The sequence below is a fragment of the Protopterus annectens genome, chromosome 6.part0 (assembly GCF_019279795.1).
Source record: "Protopterus annectens isolate FY-2018-M chromosome 6.part0, PAN1.0, whole genome shotgun sequence".
NCBI lineage: Eukaryota > Metazoa > Chordata > Ceratodontiformes > Protopteridae > Protopterus > Protopterus annectens.
Genome location: NC_056737.1, coordinates 1,763,426,727 through 1,763,447,523, shown reverse-complemented (window position 1 = coordinate 1,763,447,523; position 20,797 = coordinate 1,763,426,727).

Below are 20,797 nucleotides of genomic sequence, written 5' to 3'. Positions count from 1 at the left end.
CACAGTTTCCTTTGCTTTCATATACCACATTCACTCATACATGGAGACAAGAAAATAAACACACACATACACATACACACATACACTTCTTTCTGGGGGTTTTTTTGCTCTCATTAAACAGCAAAAGAGCTGCTTAGTGAGTGTAAAAGTAATGGGGGCCATTAGTTTTTTTGTGCAGTCCGAGCTCCACAGCAGACTCATTTTTTCACCAGACATTACCTGTTCATTAATACCCTGCTGGAGAACGTTCGTTCTCCAATCAGGGTGCTGATGTATAGTTTGCTCTTTCTCTAATATAGTTTATACCCTTCCTGCACTGAGCACTATGGCACTCGTATTTTACTTAGAAAAAACATTTTCTTACTTTTAAACTGTAGCAAACTGTTTGCTACAATGTAGCCAACAGTTTAGATCGCACACAGATCGCTACAGTGCTCAGGTTTGACCATTGGTATTGCATTACATATTGGGGTCATCTGACCACACCCCCCAACACTTTGCACCCTGGAGCAGCTGCTTCTCTCATCCCACCCTAACTATGCTACTGCTCAAATATATGTTGTATATTAATGCAAACTATAACTATTTGCATAAATACAAGTTATGAAATCTAAATGCAAGTTGGCCACTATACATTTTCTTTGGCATGCTTAGTAATATTTATGCTACTGACATAATTATATTGAGAATACCTAGTTACAGCTTTGTGGCAGGTGTATGGAGGTACTCTTACCTTGTAAATGTATACATTATGACTGACCAAAGCTCATTAATGGCATCCACGATTAATATTACATATATAATTTTATATATATATATATATATATATATATATATATATATATATATATATATATATATATATATATATATATATATATATACACACACACACACACACACACACACACACACACACACACACACACACACACACACACACACACACACAAGTTAAAGAATTAATAAATGTCTCATTGCTTTATGTGGATGTAGGAAACAGCATTGATGATTGTTATTTCAAGAATTTACACTGCTGATAATGTGAAAGTACCAACAGAAGCACAGTATAATTTGCGTTCCAAATTAATATTTGAGTTTTTGCCTTGGGAAGTAAACTATTGTTAACTGCTAGTAGCCAAGCAGCATACAAAGGATGAAGAAAAAAAGATTATTTTAAATTGTGTCTGTGATGTTTTCTCAAATTTGTTACGTTATAAGATGTAATATGCACATTAAACATCACAAACAGCATCCTGTTTAGATTTGAACCTTGAAACCATAGCATTAACATGACACATCTGAGATTATTTTCAATATTTGCCACAGACATATTATGAAGAAAACACAGATTACATATACTCAAGATGTGAGATTGTATCACTTTACATTAAAATTCCAAGATAAGCATTTCATCGCGGTTGTCCTTTGCAGTCTCCCAGTAGATGTGTAGCTGAATGGGATATTGGCAACAGTTAAGGTAATAATTCCTCCACAATAGTAACGAATGTTATCAATGCTACATTTGTTTTCTTCTCATTTGTTTTGAGCATCATTCTCTTTTTATACTTTTCTAACATGAATGCAGTATCATTTGGATTTATTTGATATGTCTTTCTATATTTAACTCCTGTGTACTTCGTATGCACTCTGAGGCACAGCTGGGTTATAAGTATTTTGTAATAAAACTGTTATAAAGGATATCACCTAAGTCAGTGAATATAAACCCTGGTAACTCTATTCTTTGTGACATACCCTCAATTAGTGTACATCAAAGTGGCAGGCATATGAAACTTGCATACTGGTGTCCTACAGAAATCTCTAGACCATCACATTGTGGCAAATCTTCTTCAGATACCTCCTGCTCCAATTGTTGTTCCTTAATCTGAGGCCCCATTATTCCTTTATGCTGCAGCACTGCTTGTGTTGTATTCTCCATACTAACTCCTTCACAGATAATCCATAACTTCAGTTTCTATTTAACTTTCTCCTCACTAATCCTCTTTTTTACATTCTCCTTTTGTTTTCGTATTTTTTCTTTTGTCAAAATTTTCCTAGCTGGGTACTTTTGCTATAGTTCTCTTTTAGGTTCATAGGGGACTACTAGGCTAATGGCTCAAGAGCTTTTGCAAGCCTAGCCATTATTACATGGAGTTACACAGATTTTTAAATATCTAAGGGCCAGAGTATGGCTTAGGCTTGTGCCTGTTTCTTTGAGTATTTTACAGACTGGGTTTGTCCATAAGAAACATAGGCACCACTCCAGAAGTGAATTTACAATTTGCCATCCATTGATCCAGACTGCATTTAAAGAGGGCCAAGGAATTACTCTGCCTCAGGTGAATAGGTAGCCTGCTCCAGAAAAAGGGGTAATCTCTGAGACACATATCTCTCCCTCCAGTATGTTTTGCACACATCACAGGCCAGGTTTAGATGTTTGGGTCTGGTAATCCATATTCTGTTTGTTTTCCAAATGTGCATCAGTTTCATCATGACTGATTTTTAAATGCCTGGTATGTTAGGTATAGTTGGTAGGTGAAAGAGTAAAGGGATAGGGCTTTTAGGTGATCTGAGCAAGATATGTTATTTACACCCTGTATTTTTCTGTAAGGAACCTCTGCAGCTGCTCCACTTGTTACAAGTGCCTGGTCAAGTACATGCCAAAAGGTGCCTTTTACTCAATTAGTGGTCTGATGAGGGCTGAGTATAGTGGGGCTGTAACCTCCTTGGATCTGGATGCCATGTCATTACTTATAAGCTGTGCCCATACAGAACGATTTCCTCACCATATCTAAGTGGGGAATTGTGTTAAATGCCTTAGCCAGGTCACGATCTGCAGTATGCACTACTTTACCCCCATCTGTGGCCTTTGTGACTTTCTCAAAGAAGTCCGCCAGAGTGACCAGGTATGACCTGCCCTTGATGAAGTTGAACTGGGCTGAGTCCAATGTTTGGAGATTTCTTATTTCATTGTTTATCAGGTCCATGATTATTCTTTCCATTGCCTTAAATATGAGACTAGTCAAACTCATGGGTCTGTAATTTTCTGCATCTGGGGAGTATCCCCCTTTATGTAGAGGAATGACTGTTGCTGATGCCCGCTCCCCCGGGACAAAGTATGTTGGAAGGTTGTGGTTAAGCAGAGATCCTAGTAGGTCTGATAAGTTGTGTTTCAAGCTATTTCAGAAGTATCCTGAATTATTGTCAGGACCCATCAAGGCCATGTTTGGCTATAGAGGGGGCAGTGACGACCTGTTCTTTTGAGATAACTGGTAGAGGAATGGTAGAGGACATTTCCTTGGGGGTAACTGGGAGGTGACATTTGAGCTAAGTTTATCAGCTGGAAGATTTGCCATATCTTCTGGATGGGTATAAGTGGTGCCATCTATAACTAACTGCACCTTGTTGGGTGCTGCATTTAAAGTTGTGGACATAACTGAAAAAAGCCTTATGGTCACCCTTTGCTTGGGAGGCTATTTTTTCCCTCAAATTGCCTCAAATTTGGATTCTGAAGACTTGACTAGTCCTCTGAGTTGCTTGTTTAGACTAATACATCCTCTCCTACTTCTGAACAGAATTTTCTTGATTTTGTTGTAAGACCTATTTATACCAGAGGTCCACCAAGGTGGCTTGTTTTTGTAGATTGACCTAGGTTTATTTTGGTCTGGTACTGCCATTTCTGTGAAACTGTTTATATGGTTGTACAGTGCTTTTGTGTACATTTCCACATAGGCCTCCAATATTTTCTGGGTTTTGGGGCTCTAGGAAATTAGCTATATCATGATTTAATAGGAAGTAGTTAGTCTTAGAAAAATTTTTAAAGGTTCTAGTATTAGGTGAAGTTTCTAGCTTTAGATTTATTTCAAAGGATGCTGCTCTGTGATCTGATCATAGCAGTGAGGACATTATACTTGGAGGTGCAAAGCTTCCCCATGTTTTTGAATATCAGGTCTAAAATATTTGTGCCCCTAGTGAGAGTGCAGACTAGCTGTTCCAAGGTATTTGCATTGACAAATTCTAGAAACGTTTGTGTCTGCATGTTAGTTTTCAGGTAAGTTTCCCTGTTAATGGAGGGGTAGTAGAAATCACCCATGATTATTTTGTTGGGCTGAATGGTAAGAGATTCTAGTACATTCAGGTATAACATATGGTTTTCTGGGCCATGATGGGGGACCTGTAGCAAGCAATAATATGGCAAGGGATTTTACCTGTGGTTAGTTGGACATGGGAAAGCTCAATTGCGTCATATTGTTTGACCAGTCTTGAGGTGTGCTTATCTTTTATGTAAATTGATATACTTCCAACTTTTGTCCTTTAATGTGCAGTGGGTGGGATGAATGTATGGAAGGCATTATGACATTGCATTTCCAAGATGTTTTCCATGGCTTTGAATCATGTTTAAGTAACTGCTTAGATGTCAGCATTCTCCAGGGTGAGGAGTGCTTCCAAGAAGTATAGTTTCTTAGTGAGACTCGTATCATTGAGCAGTAAAGCTTTTAGCTTATCATAAGTAGATTTTGCTATATTGGAAGGTTTATCTGTTTGGCAATGCCTAAAAATACACTATAGAAGGGGATAATGATTTGGCCAATATCCAATAACCTAGTGGTGACAAGTGCTGATGATCACTTGCAAAGCAGTGTGGCCTATTGATCATGTTCTCCCAAGCTGACAAATACTGGAACTCCTTGGAGTGGCACCAGAAGCTAAGCCAATTATTAAAGTCAAGCATTTTCTGTTGGTATTGTGGCTAGGCTCATAACTGCCTGTAAGACATATTCTGAGAGTCCAGTCATGCCTCTTTTCATATGGTCCAGGAAGGTACATCTCAGTCCATTAACATCTACATGGACTATGACAGAGTCATACCAGTACTTGTGGTTTAGTGACCTGAGTGCTTGTATAATGTGGCAAATACTGGCTCCTGACAAGCAACTAACTGTGACCTTATTCTTATTCAGCCTGGTGAGGGGACATCAGTGTGTCCCATAACGGAGTCCCCTATGACAAAATGGGCTCAGAACCTGAGACACTATATGGAGAAGTTTTATCTGTTGTTGTGGGAGTCATCTTGTCTCTGTGCACACAGATTTGCTGTGGAGAGCATCTGGGTGGCCTTTGATGTTTAGATAAGTTACATATAAGCACCTTCGCATATGTGAGTCTATGTGCCTGGTCCTTAGCTAGTGAGGCGAGTGTTGTGTGTGTGTCACTGACAACCTATTTGTCATTTGGTGTCTGGATGTGAGAATCTTGTCTTCAGTGACATTGTGTAATAACATCTCTCACATACTGTCTTTGTCTGTTCCAGAATTAAGTGATTGCAAGCAAATATAAAGCAATTGCTACATTGCTTCAGGATGCCAATGTCCACCAATCTGGCTGCAAAGATAGCAGAAACAACTTACATTGAGTAAGACAGCGATTCAGGTCAGTGCCTGCTATAGGTCCCCAACCATGTCCGAAGACTCTCACTCCACGTTCCTAAGCACTCTGGAAACTATTAAGGTCCAACCCAACACTCTCATAATAGGTGACTTCAAGTACCCCTCCATCAACTGGGAAAACTACTCATGTACCAATACACTGGCCCAACACTTCCTGGAATTCATCATTTCCAATGCCCTGAACCAGCTCATTCTTACCCCCACTAGAGAAAACAACATCATTCACCTGGTTATTACTAACATGGGCAACCATTGCTCTACACCAATAGTCAATTCCTCCTGGCTAGATCCAACCACAAACTAATCACCATGGAAATCCACATCTCACCCACACCCCCCGCAAAGGTAACTACCATGAAAAACTTCTACAAAGCTGACTTTGGGCTCCTAAAAACAGAGGTGGCTAACTCCATGGTACCCATGTCAATGGAAATTAGATGCATGACTGCTAAATAATTCACTGATGTACTGTACGAACACATACATAAATGCATGGAACTAGCCATTCCCAACAGAACCAAGATGCTCTCCTCAAAAAAATAAAGCCAATCTGGTAGTCCCAAGCCATTAATAAACTGTACAACAAAAGGAAGAAACTGTTGCAGAAAAAGCTGAACTCACAAGACTAGAAAAACTCCCTAATTAGCCTCAACAAAAAGTTGAGATCCCTCATCAAAACCTCTAAAGCCAGCTATGAAGGCAGGATTACAGCAGACACTAAAAACAACCAAAAAGCCTTCTATAGTTATATCAAGAATCTCCATGGCAATACCCAGGTTTGCTCTGAGTTACTGCACAATGGTACCTCTAATACTGAGCCAACAGATCTTGCCAACATACTGGCTGACAGATTCACTGCCGACTTTACCCCTCTCTTCCCCCTAAAGGACCAATCACAATACCGGAGGAATGCCAGGCACCCAGCATTACTGCAGCACAGGTTAAAGCTGCATTGTCCAAGGCCGAGAATACAGCTTCTGTGGGACCCAACAATATCCCTGGATGTGTTCCACATGAACTACAAAGTGAACTTGCACCACATCTGTGTGCCCTGTTCAATCGCATCTTCACCTCAGGCTTTGTCCCTACCGAATGACTCACTGCTACAGTCATCCCTCTCTACAATGGGGGAGTGACTACAGACCCAGGGAATTATCACCCCATTAGCCTGACAAATCTGATATGTAAGGTTATGGAGCGCATCATCATGGACATAATTAACAAGGATATAGGGAATCTCCAATCTCTAGATTCTACACAATTTGGTTTTGTGAAAGGTAGATCATGTCTGCTCAACCTGGTTAACTTCTTTGAGTCAGTCACCAGAGCTGTCGATGAGGGCAAGGCAGTTCATACAGTCAACCTCAATCTGGATAAGGCCTTTGATACCATTCCCCACTCAGGAATTATTGATAAATTCACCAAACTAGGCATCAACCCCTATGTCACTAGGTGGGTTGCACATTGGCTCACAGACAGAACCCACAGTGTGAAAGTAGCGGACTACAAGTCAGACCGCTGACCAGTCATGAGTGGAGTCCCACAGGGATCACTCCTGGGTACTCTCCTGTCTGGCATCTACTTCTCAGAAGTCCAGGCCAACACAGAGGAACTCTGGCTAACCAAGTTTGCAGATGACTGCACGCTGGGAGCCATTATTAACTCCCCAAGTGATGTAGACATCCTACAGAAAGGCCTTACTGAGACCAATGACTAGTGTCAAAATCATGGCCTTAAGCTTAATGCCAAAAAATGCGTCATCGTACCCTTTGGGAAAAAGTCAGTTTCCACTAATAAACACATCGATGGGAGCCCACTGAACACTGAAGGCGTTATAAGAGATCTGGGGACACAGGTTGATAGCAACCTCTCCTTTGACCACCACATTGCCACTGTGGTCAGAAAGTCCTTCTATGTGGCACATCTAATTACCAAGGGTTTTGCATCCAGAAAGAAAGAGGTCATCATCTCTCCCTACTCTTCCCTCATTAGTCTAGTGATGGAGTATAATGCCCCATTTGGCATGTGCTTTAATAGACACATGCAACAGCTGGAAAGGCCTCAAAAATACTTCATGAAGATCATAGGCCTTAATCACATGTCCTACATGGACAGACTCAAAAAACTGTAGCTATTCTCTGTCTCTTATTGTCTACTAAGGGGCAATCTCTGCTTGACTTACAAAGCCATGTCTGACCCAGCTCTGTTAGAAATGCTCCATCTAAAGAAATCCCAATCCCTCCATACCACTTGCTCCAGAGACCTCAACCTCATTACCACAATCAACAGAACATGCTAGAGGGACATGTTCATAACCCAGAGACTGCCCATGCTCTGGAATAGACTTCTCATACATGTCAAACAAAGCACCTCACTGGCCCTCTTCAAGAGAAATCTTGATGAGAGGATGGTAAATAGAAAGTTCACTCTGGGGATCACTCCAGTGGCTCTACTTGATAGAGGCACTGGGAGCTAACGTCAGGTGGCACGATGCCAGGGCACTTCTATGGGCTAGACTTGTAAAGGCTCCAGGGCCATTAGCCTAGTACACACCTATGAACCTATGAAAGTGCCTAGCCATGGTTTCAGGTCCTTAACATGTGTTTTACTATGGAATATAATGAGGGATGTTTGCAACTGGAGGAGGTTTAGCTGCTGTAAGTAGTGTAATATACAGCTAACTGATGCAGTGATGCTGCTCAGCACACATACAAGTTGCTCCTTAAGCAGCAATGAAATGTGGAAATTTCAGAGAGGGTATTTATAGGTTTGGGTGTTGCAATAGTATAATCTAAAGCTAAATAAATGTGCCAGTGCTGCACAGTGAGCAAACCAGCTTCTCCTTGAGCAGAGGTACTGTGGGAAATTTCAGAGATAGTTCTTATAAGGAAAAATACAAATTATAAGGTACTTAAAACTATACAGGACATGTCTTACTGCTGCATTGCTTTGCACTGGGTCACAGAACCAAGAGTCTTACACATAAGCTGAAAAAGGGAACTTTTAAGCTACTTTTGTCCACAGGCTAATCAAATAAGCATACAATAAGCTTTTCAATAGCAATTCCCAGCTCATATAGGTAAAATCACCCCTCTCCTGCCTCAAGAGTGCTGACTTGTAACCCTTTTAATGTAAAATTGACTGGTTTTGAGCCCAGCTATTAGGGAGCTATGAAATAGGTGTCTAAAAACACTGACTGCAACAGATAGAATGTGTTTAGAGCACTACATTTGCAGAACAGGAGTCCTTACAGCAGTGCAAAAATGCAATTTTAATTCTAAGCTAGTGCAGGAAAAATAATAAATAGCACAATAATCTTCAATAGTGCAATGAAAACAAGTAGTGGACATGTAAAATAATACTTAAAATTATTTTTCTTGCCAAGGATGCCTTCAGATGCAAAGAAAATTCTTCAGAATCTCTGGCGGCATCACCAAATGCTAAGCAGTTCTGATTAAGCAGAACTTTATATATCTTTAGAGCTGCTTTTTTATTGAATATTTTGGCCTTCTCCTTTGTGCAAATATTGCACCATACCTCATCACTTTTTCTTTACCATGTCTATGCTTTTTTTTTATACCTTTCAGTAATCTCTGGGTTTTGTTCTTTATATTTTGCTCTTCCTCGATAACTTCTTTTCCCAAACAACCCAAAGTTTCTTTACCTATTTAATATTTTTCATCAGTCTGTTGTATTAATGAATTCAAAGTATTTATTTGAAGCTTTTAACAGTTTTTCATGTGCAACAATTTTTCTTTCTTTGCATTTATTTATATTCTGTCTGAATATCTTCTATCTGGAAATTCTGCATTTGTTTGTGAAATTATAACAATACATAATTTCATCCTTATCAATAGTCCACTTTCTCATCTTTATGGCTCTTTTTTTGGCCTATCAGTTTTTGGATTTTTTTGTGGACTGCTACTTCCTCCATCTACAGTAGGGGGGTATCCTTCCCTATAGCTGGCCTAACCCTGTTGTAGGAATGTTTATGTGCCTTGATTATTCTACACAGCCTTTTTTCCAGTCCTGGCACCAGTGCATAAACCAGGATTGGGCACTTTTTTTTATCCTGGGACTTGTGTCCCCAGCTGTCTTTTTTTGCCTTAGTTTTGTCATGATATATGCTATATAAAATACAGTCTATATCTCAGCATCAACATGGTGAAATTTTGTGAAAATAGGGTCCACCACGTGTAGGTACTCACCAAGACTTGAGGATGAATACAGTTCCAACAATAATGTCATTTTCTTGCCGATTTCATTTCTTCATTCAGACTTCCCTCTCCATTTAAGGATGTGAGATTTCTGTTGTACATGAGTGTTACATTAAGCTCTATGATTCACTTCATCCAGCTTTTCTACGGTTCTTGCCCTAAGCAAGTATATGTTTAAACAAATCAGCAAACCTAAGTGACAAAAACAACAAAAACAATGGTGTTGCTGTTAAACAGCAGCTGTTAGATAGTAATAACAAGAAGCTGGTGGCCAAGGATGAACACAGGATAGCAGCAGATTTCTTCAGCTCCACCAATTTCATTACATTGACAGGAATTAATTACTTAAAAAATTAATTTTTGAAGTAATTTTCTTTCTAAATATGTTTGTTTATATAGTTCTTGAACTATATCTAAAAAAGAAAGGAAATCTTAATAATATTCCTGTCAGAAATTACTTTGGAAATTTTCCTGTCAGTTTATCAGTCTGAAATGAGTTCCAGTAAGACAAATTCTCAAGACTCCAGCATCAAGAAAGAACTTCAGTCTCTGATAATTATAGTCCAGCAACTTACTGCTAAGATGGATAAAATGGATACTAAAATAGACACTTTCATAGAAAAAACTACAAAACAAATAGACTTGTTACATATGGACCTGCAACAACAGAAGATCCAGATGACAGGCATAGAAGAAGCTGTGAATGACATGGAAAATAGAATACAAGAAGAGGAAATCAACATTGAGTTTCTGCTGAAACAAAATACACATTTACAAACAAAGCTGGATGACCTGGAAAATAGATCTAGGCATAATAACATTAGGATTTTTGGACTGCCAGAAAATATTGAAGGTAACAATATTACTTCTTTTTTAACAACATGGCTCTCTAAAACTTTAAATTTACCAGAAGCATTCTCTTTTGGTATCGAAAGAGCACATAGATCTATAGCTAATACTAACTCTAACAAAAACTATCCTAGATCAGTTATAGTTAGATTTCTATCATCTTTTGATAAAGAGATGGTTCTTAAATCTGCTTGGGCTAAAGCTCCTGTTAAGATTAATGAAACAACTGTGCGTTTTGACAATGACTATTCTTCCATGGTATTAGCTAAATTTTCTGCCACTAATAAGGGAGCTTAAAAAAGCACGGTTTAAAACATACCTTCTGTTTCCTGCCAAGCTTAAAATCTTCCTTCCTGATGGTCCTAAACTTTTCGATGACTTAGACTCTGCTTTACTGTTTATCAAAAAAAAATAAGATTTTGGAAAAAATAGAAGAAATGGAATGGGCTAGTCCTTCATTAAAGAGACTGGCAACTGAAACTTCGTGGAAGACTTCAGAGAAGAAGAAGAGACTAAAAAACAAATGATTTGTACTATGTTTTTTTTTCTCTCTCATCATTTTATTTTATTATTAATCTTTTTAAATATAGTTCCTGCATTTCCAAGAAGCAACAAATATTTTAAAAAGATTTAATCAAAGTTATTCTCTGTGTGCAAAGAAATGTTTTGTTTCATAACTAGTCAAAATATCTGGAGATTTAATGGCAAGCTGTGATTTAACTTGTTTCTCTTTCTGAAGAGGAAAAATAAGGTCAGTAATTTGATACATTTTTTTTTTCCTTTAAAAGTTTATATGTTCTTCAAATGCTCTTCCTAATTATACTTTCTTGATTACACTGCTTATGCTTGTTTGTAAATAATCTGTCATGCTTTAACTAATAATAATTAGAACTAAATAATAGTAAATAATATGTTTTATTTTTAACTCTATTAATATAAACAGTAAGTAACATTCTATTGTATATACTTCTTATAGCTTTCTCTTACATTTTTTTTATTTCTGCCTTACACCCTTTTACTTTCTACTCTCTTTTCTTTTCTTTATTAATATATAGAAATGCTTTTGATCATATAGACACAGTAAATAATAAGATTTGCATAGGAGTTGAGTTGGGACAAAATGTTGAGTTTTGTTACTTATTAATAATTTTGGGCTTGATTTCACTTACATAGAGTCTGTAATAACATGTAGAATGCATTGTGAAGGTTTTGTCATGTTTAGATGCATTTACACTGCTAAATGAATGTTTGTCACTAGTTTTTAATAAGTTTCCGCCAAAATGTTAAGAGAGACAATCTGGGATGTGGGCTGTCTCATGCACAGTGTCCATGAGCTACTTCAAAAGCTTCAACTCTCAGAATTCTCACAGAGAAGCTGAAAGCAGCTAGTCTCACCTTTGACCTAGATATCACACTGACACATCACAGATACAGGAATGACACTACCTAATTATACTTTCTTGATTACACTGCTTATGCTTGTTTGTAAATAATCTGTCATGCTTTAACTAATAATAATTAGAACTAAATAATAGTAAATAATATGTTTTATTTTTAACTCTATTAATATAAACAGTAAGTAATATTCTATTGTATATACTTCTTATAGCTTTCTCTTACATTTTTTTTTTATTTCTGCCTTACACCCTTTTACTTTCTACTCTCTTTTTCTTTTCTTTATTAATATATAGAAATACTTTTGATTATATAGACACAGTAAATAAGATTTGCATAGGAGTTGAGTTGGGACAAAAATGTTGAGTTTTGTTACTTATTAATAATTTTGGGCTTGATTTCACTTACATAGAGTCTGTAATAACCTGTAGAATGCATTGTGAAGGTTTTGTCATGTTTAGATGCATTTACACTGCTAAATGAATGTTTGTCATTAGTTTTTAATAAGTTTCCTGCCAAAATGTTAAGAGAGACAATCTGGTATGTGGGCTGTCTCATGCACAGTGTCCATGAGCTACTTCAAAAGCTTCAACTCTCAGAATTCTCACAGAGAAGCTGAAAGCAGCTGGTCTCACCTTTGACCTAGATATCACACTGACACATCACAGATACAGGAATAGCAGATTAATAATATGTGTTAAAAACCTATGTCCCAAACATATACATTACTATAACTCATTTAATTCATCTGATTGACAAGCATAAATAATTTTATAACTCTATACTGGAAGAAATTGTCATGTGATATATTTTAAAGCAGTAGTATAGCATGTTTGTAAAATCTGGTTACTAAAATGTGTTTGCTGTGCATTATTTTGTATAAAGCAGACAGATTTATTGAAGGGACAGCAATGTAAGATGGTGCTCAGTAAAGATACAACTCAGTGAGATCAGATATATATATATATGTATGTGTGTGTGTGTGTGTGTGTGTGTGTGTGTGTGTGTGTGTGTGTGTGTGTGTGTGTGTGTGTGTGTGTGTGTGTGTGTGTGTATGTGTGTGTGTGTGTGTGTGTGTGTGTGTGTATGTGTGTGTATGTGTGTGTGTGTGTATGTGTGTGTGTGTATGCATGTGTGTGTATATATATATATATATATATATATATATGTATATGTGTATATGTGTGTGTATGTGTGTATGTATGTATATATATATATATATATGTGTGTGTGTGTGTGTGTGTGTGTGTGTGTGTGTGTGTGTATGTGTGTGTATGTAGATATGTATATAAATGTTTCTGAGAATCTGCTTAACTATGAAGTATGATTTATAACAATTTCTATGAATACAATATTTTATTCTATTGGCAATAATGAGTTTGAGTAAATGCTCATATACAAGCAATTCAACGTTTTTTTTGGAAGCTGTTAACTGTATTTACATGACAGAAAATAGATGCATCCTAATATATGTAATGTCTGAATCATATTATCCAAAGTTTTTGATTTAAATGAATGTTAGAACTTATTTTTCTCTCCTCTTGATTTCTGACATCAAGATTATTTGAATGCTATTTGAATACAAGTGTTTTATATTACATGGATGTATATAGTAGTATGAACAGTTTTAAAAAAAAAAAAAAAAAAAGGTTTATTTTAGTTTATATGATGCTGTTTTACCAAATGTGTAGTCTTGTCTTGCTAGATAATTGAATTGAAAACTGTTAACTTCAGTTAAATATAACTAGTATTAAATTGATAAGGTGGTAGCTGACGTACTGCTGCTTAGGGTAGGGGGTTAACTTGTGTGGTAAATACTACTCTAAGTTGGAGTTTATAACTCCAGGCTGGATGCAAGGTTCAATCCTTACATTATTTTCACTTGTTCATTGTTATTTGTATATAGTTTTGACATCCACAATATATTTTGTACATTCATTGTCTCTACAAACAAAATTGAATCCTATACGAAATCCCATAAGAGATTCAATAAATACAGCTATATTTAAAGGTACACCTAAAGGAGGAGATGTAACATTACTTATCTTGTTATTTGTTATTTTGATCATAAGATTCTTAAGTTTAAAAAATGCCAAATGACATCTTTAAAAGGAATTTCTTTAAACATTAATGGATTGAATAATCCATGTAAAAGGGCAAGCCTAATAAGATACATTAATTTACATAAGGCCAACTTAGTCTTCCTACAAGAAACCCATCTCTTGAAAAAGGATATTGATAAACTAGCCACAAACAAATATACAGTATTGGTTAGTTCAGAGCACACTCAGAAAAAAGAGGAGTGGCTATTTTATGGAATAAAAGTATGCCCATTCCTAAAACCATTAAGTCTTATCAGGATGACAAAGGAATGTTTTGTATGGTTACAATACAAATTAATGGGAAGACTTACACTTTAATTAATGTATATTGGATACCTGGAATTGGTATTAATACAGTGAAACATCATCTTGATAAGATCATATCATTCTCTATAGGAGATATTATTTTAGCTGGTGACTTTAATTGTATACTACATGAAAGTGATACTACCACTATAGGAAAGAGAAGAATTACATCTAATGCAAAACATTTAAAGGGTTTTGCTAATTCTTATCATTTGAATGATATTAATAATCAGATAGATTCAAAATCATTACCATATACCTTTTTTCTAACAGATACAAAACTTATTCAAAAATAGATAGGGTCTTTATTTCTAACCAGATGGTAACAGATTTAATTAATTCCAAAATCATTTCATGTCCTATATCTGATCATAATTCAATTGTTTTTGAATTCATGATAAAAATACTCATAATGTTCAGATCAAAAGGATACCAGCATACTTAACTCAACTAAAAGACTATAAAGAATATATACTTTCAGAAGTAAAACATTTTTAGACATAAATAACACTCCTGAAGTCTCCATTGTTTATGTTTGGGATGCCTTAAAATCATATCTATATGGACAAAGTATCAGATGGTATAATAATAAAAGGAAATCTTGGGATGAGGAATTGTTAGATATTCAAAGTAAATTAGACTCTTATAAACATAATAATAAAGAAAATATTATGGACAAGAAAGTTATTGAAGAAATAAACAAACTAAATGAGAAATACAAAGAAATTTTAACTCATAAAGTTAAAATAACTTTAGAGAAATACAAGTTTTTGTCTTATTCAATAAGCCCCAAATACTTACATAGACTTAAAAATAAAACAAAAGGTTGAATAAACAAAACCATATCAAAGAAATCTTTTCTCTAAGGAAAAGAAGAATGTTTCTAGTATACCAGAAATACTAGATGAATTTAGAAATCACTTTCACAAAATTAACCATAATAATATTAACATGGAACCTAAAGATAAAATAAAGGAGTTTATAACCACAAATATGAATAAAAAGCTTAATAAACAACAGATTAAACTATTGGACAAGAGTATTTCATATACAGAAGTTATTACACAAATAAATAAGCTTAAATCAAACAAAGCACCGGGTAATGATGGTATTATACCAGAGATATATAAAATCCTTTCTAAAAATACATATTCATTAATACATAAGGTTTTTATTTTGGCCCAAACTGAGTTAATAACCCCCCCCATCTTGGCAATATACATTTATTTCGCCAATTTTAAAACCTAATAAAGATCCAACTAGATGTTCTTCATATCGGCCCATCTCATTACTTAATGTTGATTATAAAATGTTTATGAATATCTTTGCTGATAGATTGAAGACAATCATTCCCGGCATTATAGATATAGATCAGACAGGCTTTATTGTAAATAGAAATACTTTTGATAATATAAGAAGAACTTTAACATTAATAGATTTTGCAAATAGGAAAATGAAAGATTTAACACTTATTAGTCTTAAGGTAGGAACATATGTTTCACAAAAAATACCCATTCTTAAAGGTACAAAACAAGGATGTCCACTTTCTCCACTATTATTCACTTTAGTAATGGAGCCTTGGGCTAATTTGATCAGAAACAGTACTGACATAGAGGGTTTTGAAATAGATGAAAATACAACATCCAAAATTCAACTTTTTGCAGATGATGTTCTAATTACATCAGCAGGATCTAATTCTTCTATACAGTCTCTATTTGATAACATGATGAATTTTAAAAGTATTTCTGGTTTAATATTCAATGAAGAAAAACTAAAATACTACCTATATATACACGAAAAAATATTCTCATTAGTGATTTTACTAAATATGTACCCAATTCAGGTCAGATAACTTATTTAGGTATAATACTATCTAAAGATATTAAATCTATTATATATAATAATTATAATACCTGTTTTCTTAATATACAAAATCTTTTTAATACCTGGAATAATATGTTTTTACTATGGAGGAGAGACTTACAATTATTAAAATGATAATATTCCCCAATATTTTATACTTAATACAATCAATAATACTTCCACCTACAAAAATAATTATCAAGAAACTGAACACACTAATGTTAAATTTCTTATGGGCACCTAATAGACCTAGGATTGCATTAAAGAAACATACTAATAGCTGGTCTCAAGGGGTATTTCTTTTCCAGACTTTAATTTATATACTATCTCTTCTATTGTAAAAGTTATTACTTTATTAATAGATCAGTCATATGTCACAAAATGGAAAGATTATTGGGAGCTAATTAGTATACACTTCATGAAAATCTCCTTAACACATAAAAATATGATTGTAAATAACTCCATGTTATGGTTACTAAAGGAATTTTGTACTTCACCTATTACACCTAAACATATGGTTTGTTACCCATTAAATATTATTATTAGTTATCGTAACTTTATATTCATGCACCCTAAGTATAGGGAATGGAATTTTATTGTATTTCCTATAATGTATACTCAGGGTATGCTTTTGTCATCTACTTCTGAAGGAACTCATTTAGCTGTAGATAATGATCTAAAGTACTGGTATCAGTTGATATCTGATAATAAAGTTAAAAATCTAGATTTCTTAAAACAAGAATTTGATCTAAGATAAACTTGCTGGTTAGATGTTCAGACCTTTAGACAACATCTCATTAATAAAATAGATTTAATGTCTATAACTGTTAAAGAATCTATTCCAACACTGATTGATTACTTGATATTAAATTTACAACATAAAGTTTCTGATAAAGGTAAACTTTCATACATACATAAAGTTATCAGACAAGAAACTTTTTACAGTGTAGATTCATACTGGAATTATTTCACTTCTATTAATGGGGACCCACCAAATCAACAAGATAAACAATATATATTGGAATCTGCTTATAGAACTACGTCTTCCATTGTCTGGAGACTTTATACATGGAAATTTTTACATAGATCTTTTTATACACCTTTGATGATGAATAAAATAAATAATAAAGATAATCTATGTAAGAGATGTAATGTAGAAATTAATGCTGACTGGGCTCATATGTTTTATGACTGTATAAAATTTAAAGAATACTGGAAGTCAATTAATGAATTTTTGCAGGCTCTTTTTACAGATAATTTCATTATTTCTAAATCTCTTATATTATTCAACACACCTGTACCTCAAAGTGTTAAAAAGGTTAAGCTTCCCTTGTTATGGTCTATTCTAGCAGTGGCTAGGAAAATAATAACTAGAAATTAGATTTCAGATACACCTCCTTCGTTCAATGAATTTAAAAATGTTATGAATATAGTGTGCCATATGGAAATAAACACAATTAGGACTAGAACAAATAGAAAAACATCTTATTTTATTGTATGGGATAATTTACAAAAATTGTTAAAAAAATTTTAATTTCAATAGCATGGTATTTTAGTTTAATTAATTGATCTGATTGTAGTGGATGTCTTTGTAAATACTTTAGTTGTTTTGTTGAATATTATAATAATACCTATTTTTAATTACTTGTATAAAATTGTTATGATATTTCTCTTATATGTTAAAACAATAAACCTGTTTTGAAAAGAGATAGTAATAACAAAAACGATTAAATTTAGGAAGCACACTGCACATAATTTAAGCAGGGAAAGGAACAGTATCAAATAAATGAGGGTTGATGAAATGCAACAGCAGTTGTAGAGATCCAAACTGAGGAAAATATATCAAAGGGAAATAAAATAATTGTGTTGGTATGTCAGAAAGGAAACTGGAGGAAGGAATGACATAACTTGACAAGAGGACATAGAATGGCAGTGTGAATGGAAAGATATGGACAATTTTTTACAGAATTTAAACAATATTTATGTAGAGTAAAGAATATGATCATAACACTAATAAAACAGTTCAGCTTGACAATATAGTTCAAAGGGTCACTGTTGTCTGACAAACACTGCTGTGTGACAAACACTGCTGTATGACAAACTGCTGCATGACAAACAATGCCATATGAAAAAGACAGCTGCATGACAAACACGGCTGTTTGACAAACACTGCTTTATGAAAAACATGGCTGCATGACAAACACTGCTGTATGACAAACACTGCTGCATGAAAAACACTGCTATGTGGCAAACTGCTGGGTGAAAAACACTGCTGCATGACAAATATTGCTACATGACAAACACTGCTGTGGGACAAACACTGCTGTATGACAAACACTGCTGCATAAACTCTTGAATTAATTATGAACAAAGGAATGGGATTATATGAAATATATCCAATTATACCATGACCCCCCCCAAAACGTGCATGCTGATTGGCCAACGTGCACATTGTAAATCGAGTTATACTAATGGAAAAAGGTCCGGTCACCCAGACTTTTTTCCATTAGTATAACTTTACTTTTAAAACACTGTCTCGCTATGTTAAATGGGTTTAACATAGCGAGACAGCTTTAAAATAAGCAACGGAGATCTCCGTTGCTTATTTTAAAGCTGTCTCGCTATGCTAAACCCATTTAACATAGCGAACAGGTTTTAAAAGCAATGGAGAAAGCAAGATCTCCGTTGCTTTTTTACTGTTTCGCTATGTTAAATGGGTTTAACATAGCGAGACAGTTTTAAAATAAGCAACGGACATCTCTGTTGCTTATTTTAAAACTCTGTCGCTATGTTAAACCCATTTAACATAGCGAAAACAGTAAAAAAAGCAATGGAGATCTTGCTTTCTCCGTTGCTTTTGCCCACAGCTCTGATGTACTGCGCAGGTGCGCAGAACATCAGAACTGCCGCAGATGCCAGACATACCTATAATGCAGTAAACAGGCATTATACTATGCCATTATTTAAGAAAAGTAATAGTTTCTTTTCTTAAATAATGTCATATATATAATAACCACTTCTGGGTGTGGGTATTGCTGTATTTACCCACGGTTGGCTTTATTTGGTGCCTCGGGCTTCGCCCTCGGGACCAAACCACGCCAACCGTGGGTAAATCCAGCATTACCCACACCCAGGCGTGGGTTATTGCTATAATATTCTGAAAGAACTGTGTTTACAATTGATAACATCTCTGCTTTCTATTTTTAAGAAAGCCTGACAAGTTGAAATAGTACCTGAGGTTTGGAGGCAGGCAGCTGTGATTCCTCTTCAAAAATGTAGTAGCAATGGAAAGGCAGAAAGCTGCTAACCAGTTAGTATAACATAAAACACTGAACAATCAGTGACTGAAATGCAAAAGAAAGAATTACTGAACTTTTAGTATTCGTTTATTTTATCTCTCTGTCTGCAGATCTGTCTATTTATGCACCTATTATCTATGCACTTGCTATATGTCTGATATCTGAGTAAAAGTACTGGCCCTAAGATGTTTTAAGTGTAGCATGGAATATTTGTTGGCATATGCATAATGCAAGAAGCATTTTCAAAGGTAGAACAATATGAAAAATGTTTATTCTGCATAAAATAGCTATGTATTGAAAATTGATTTAAAGGCCTAGTTCCCAAATACTAGGGCACTATAACTTAAGCCATCTGTTCAGAAGGACTTGCCACTTCAATGAGGTTTTCAAATACCAACTAAAATAAGACATTCATTTTTGGGTGAAGTACTCTATTCACCTCATATATCAGCACCACAGTTTCTGGCCCAAGCATTCACAGTACACACAGGCACCTTAATGTGATTCACTATATGCTAATGGAATGGGATACGAATACACAGTGTATAAGAAGGAAAAGGGAAGCTATTCTTACATCACCCATCACTGTATACGAGTTCACAGGCAGTGTCAGGAACTGGTGTAGTGTGATTGAAATCCTTGACAAATACCATCAGTGTGGGACTCTGCTAGCTGCCCATTGAAGATGTTCACTGGAATAACCCGGGAGAGTTCCATAACTGTACAACAGTATGTTACAGAAGTAAAGCAACTGTAGGACTAATGTAAGATGTGCTAGTGGTTGGTTCTAAAAGGTGCAGTCCAAAAGCTGTAATTGCTGACAATCAAATCCAACCAACCCACTTTGACAGTCTATAACCATTTTGAAGGATTGTTTCACTCACCTGCACACCCCAACATGTGAGTTATGCCCCCTCTCTCTCCTGCTTACATATACTAATTCTGAAATCATTGTACCTTACACATCACAGTGATTACACTTGCCCTAGTAACAATCAATAATTGGTTACCGGCTAAAATTAAAATACCTATAATGCAGATTGCATGAAAACATACAAATCACAGGGGTTACACTTACCCTAGTAGCACTGAGCAGTCACCTACTGGATAAAATTTTAAAAAGCTGTCATGCAGATTCTGCAAAGATATACAAGTCACAGGGATTCTTTAATTTTAGCTACATGTGCTTTGGAATGTGTGTAGTAAGTGTACTCCTGTCACAGGACTTGGTGAGGGCTTTAAATCTTCCTCCATATGAGCTGATGTTAGTGGAGCAGTCTGAGTGTTGTGTTTTTTGTTCTCAGTAAAATATGTTGAAG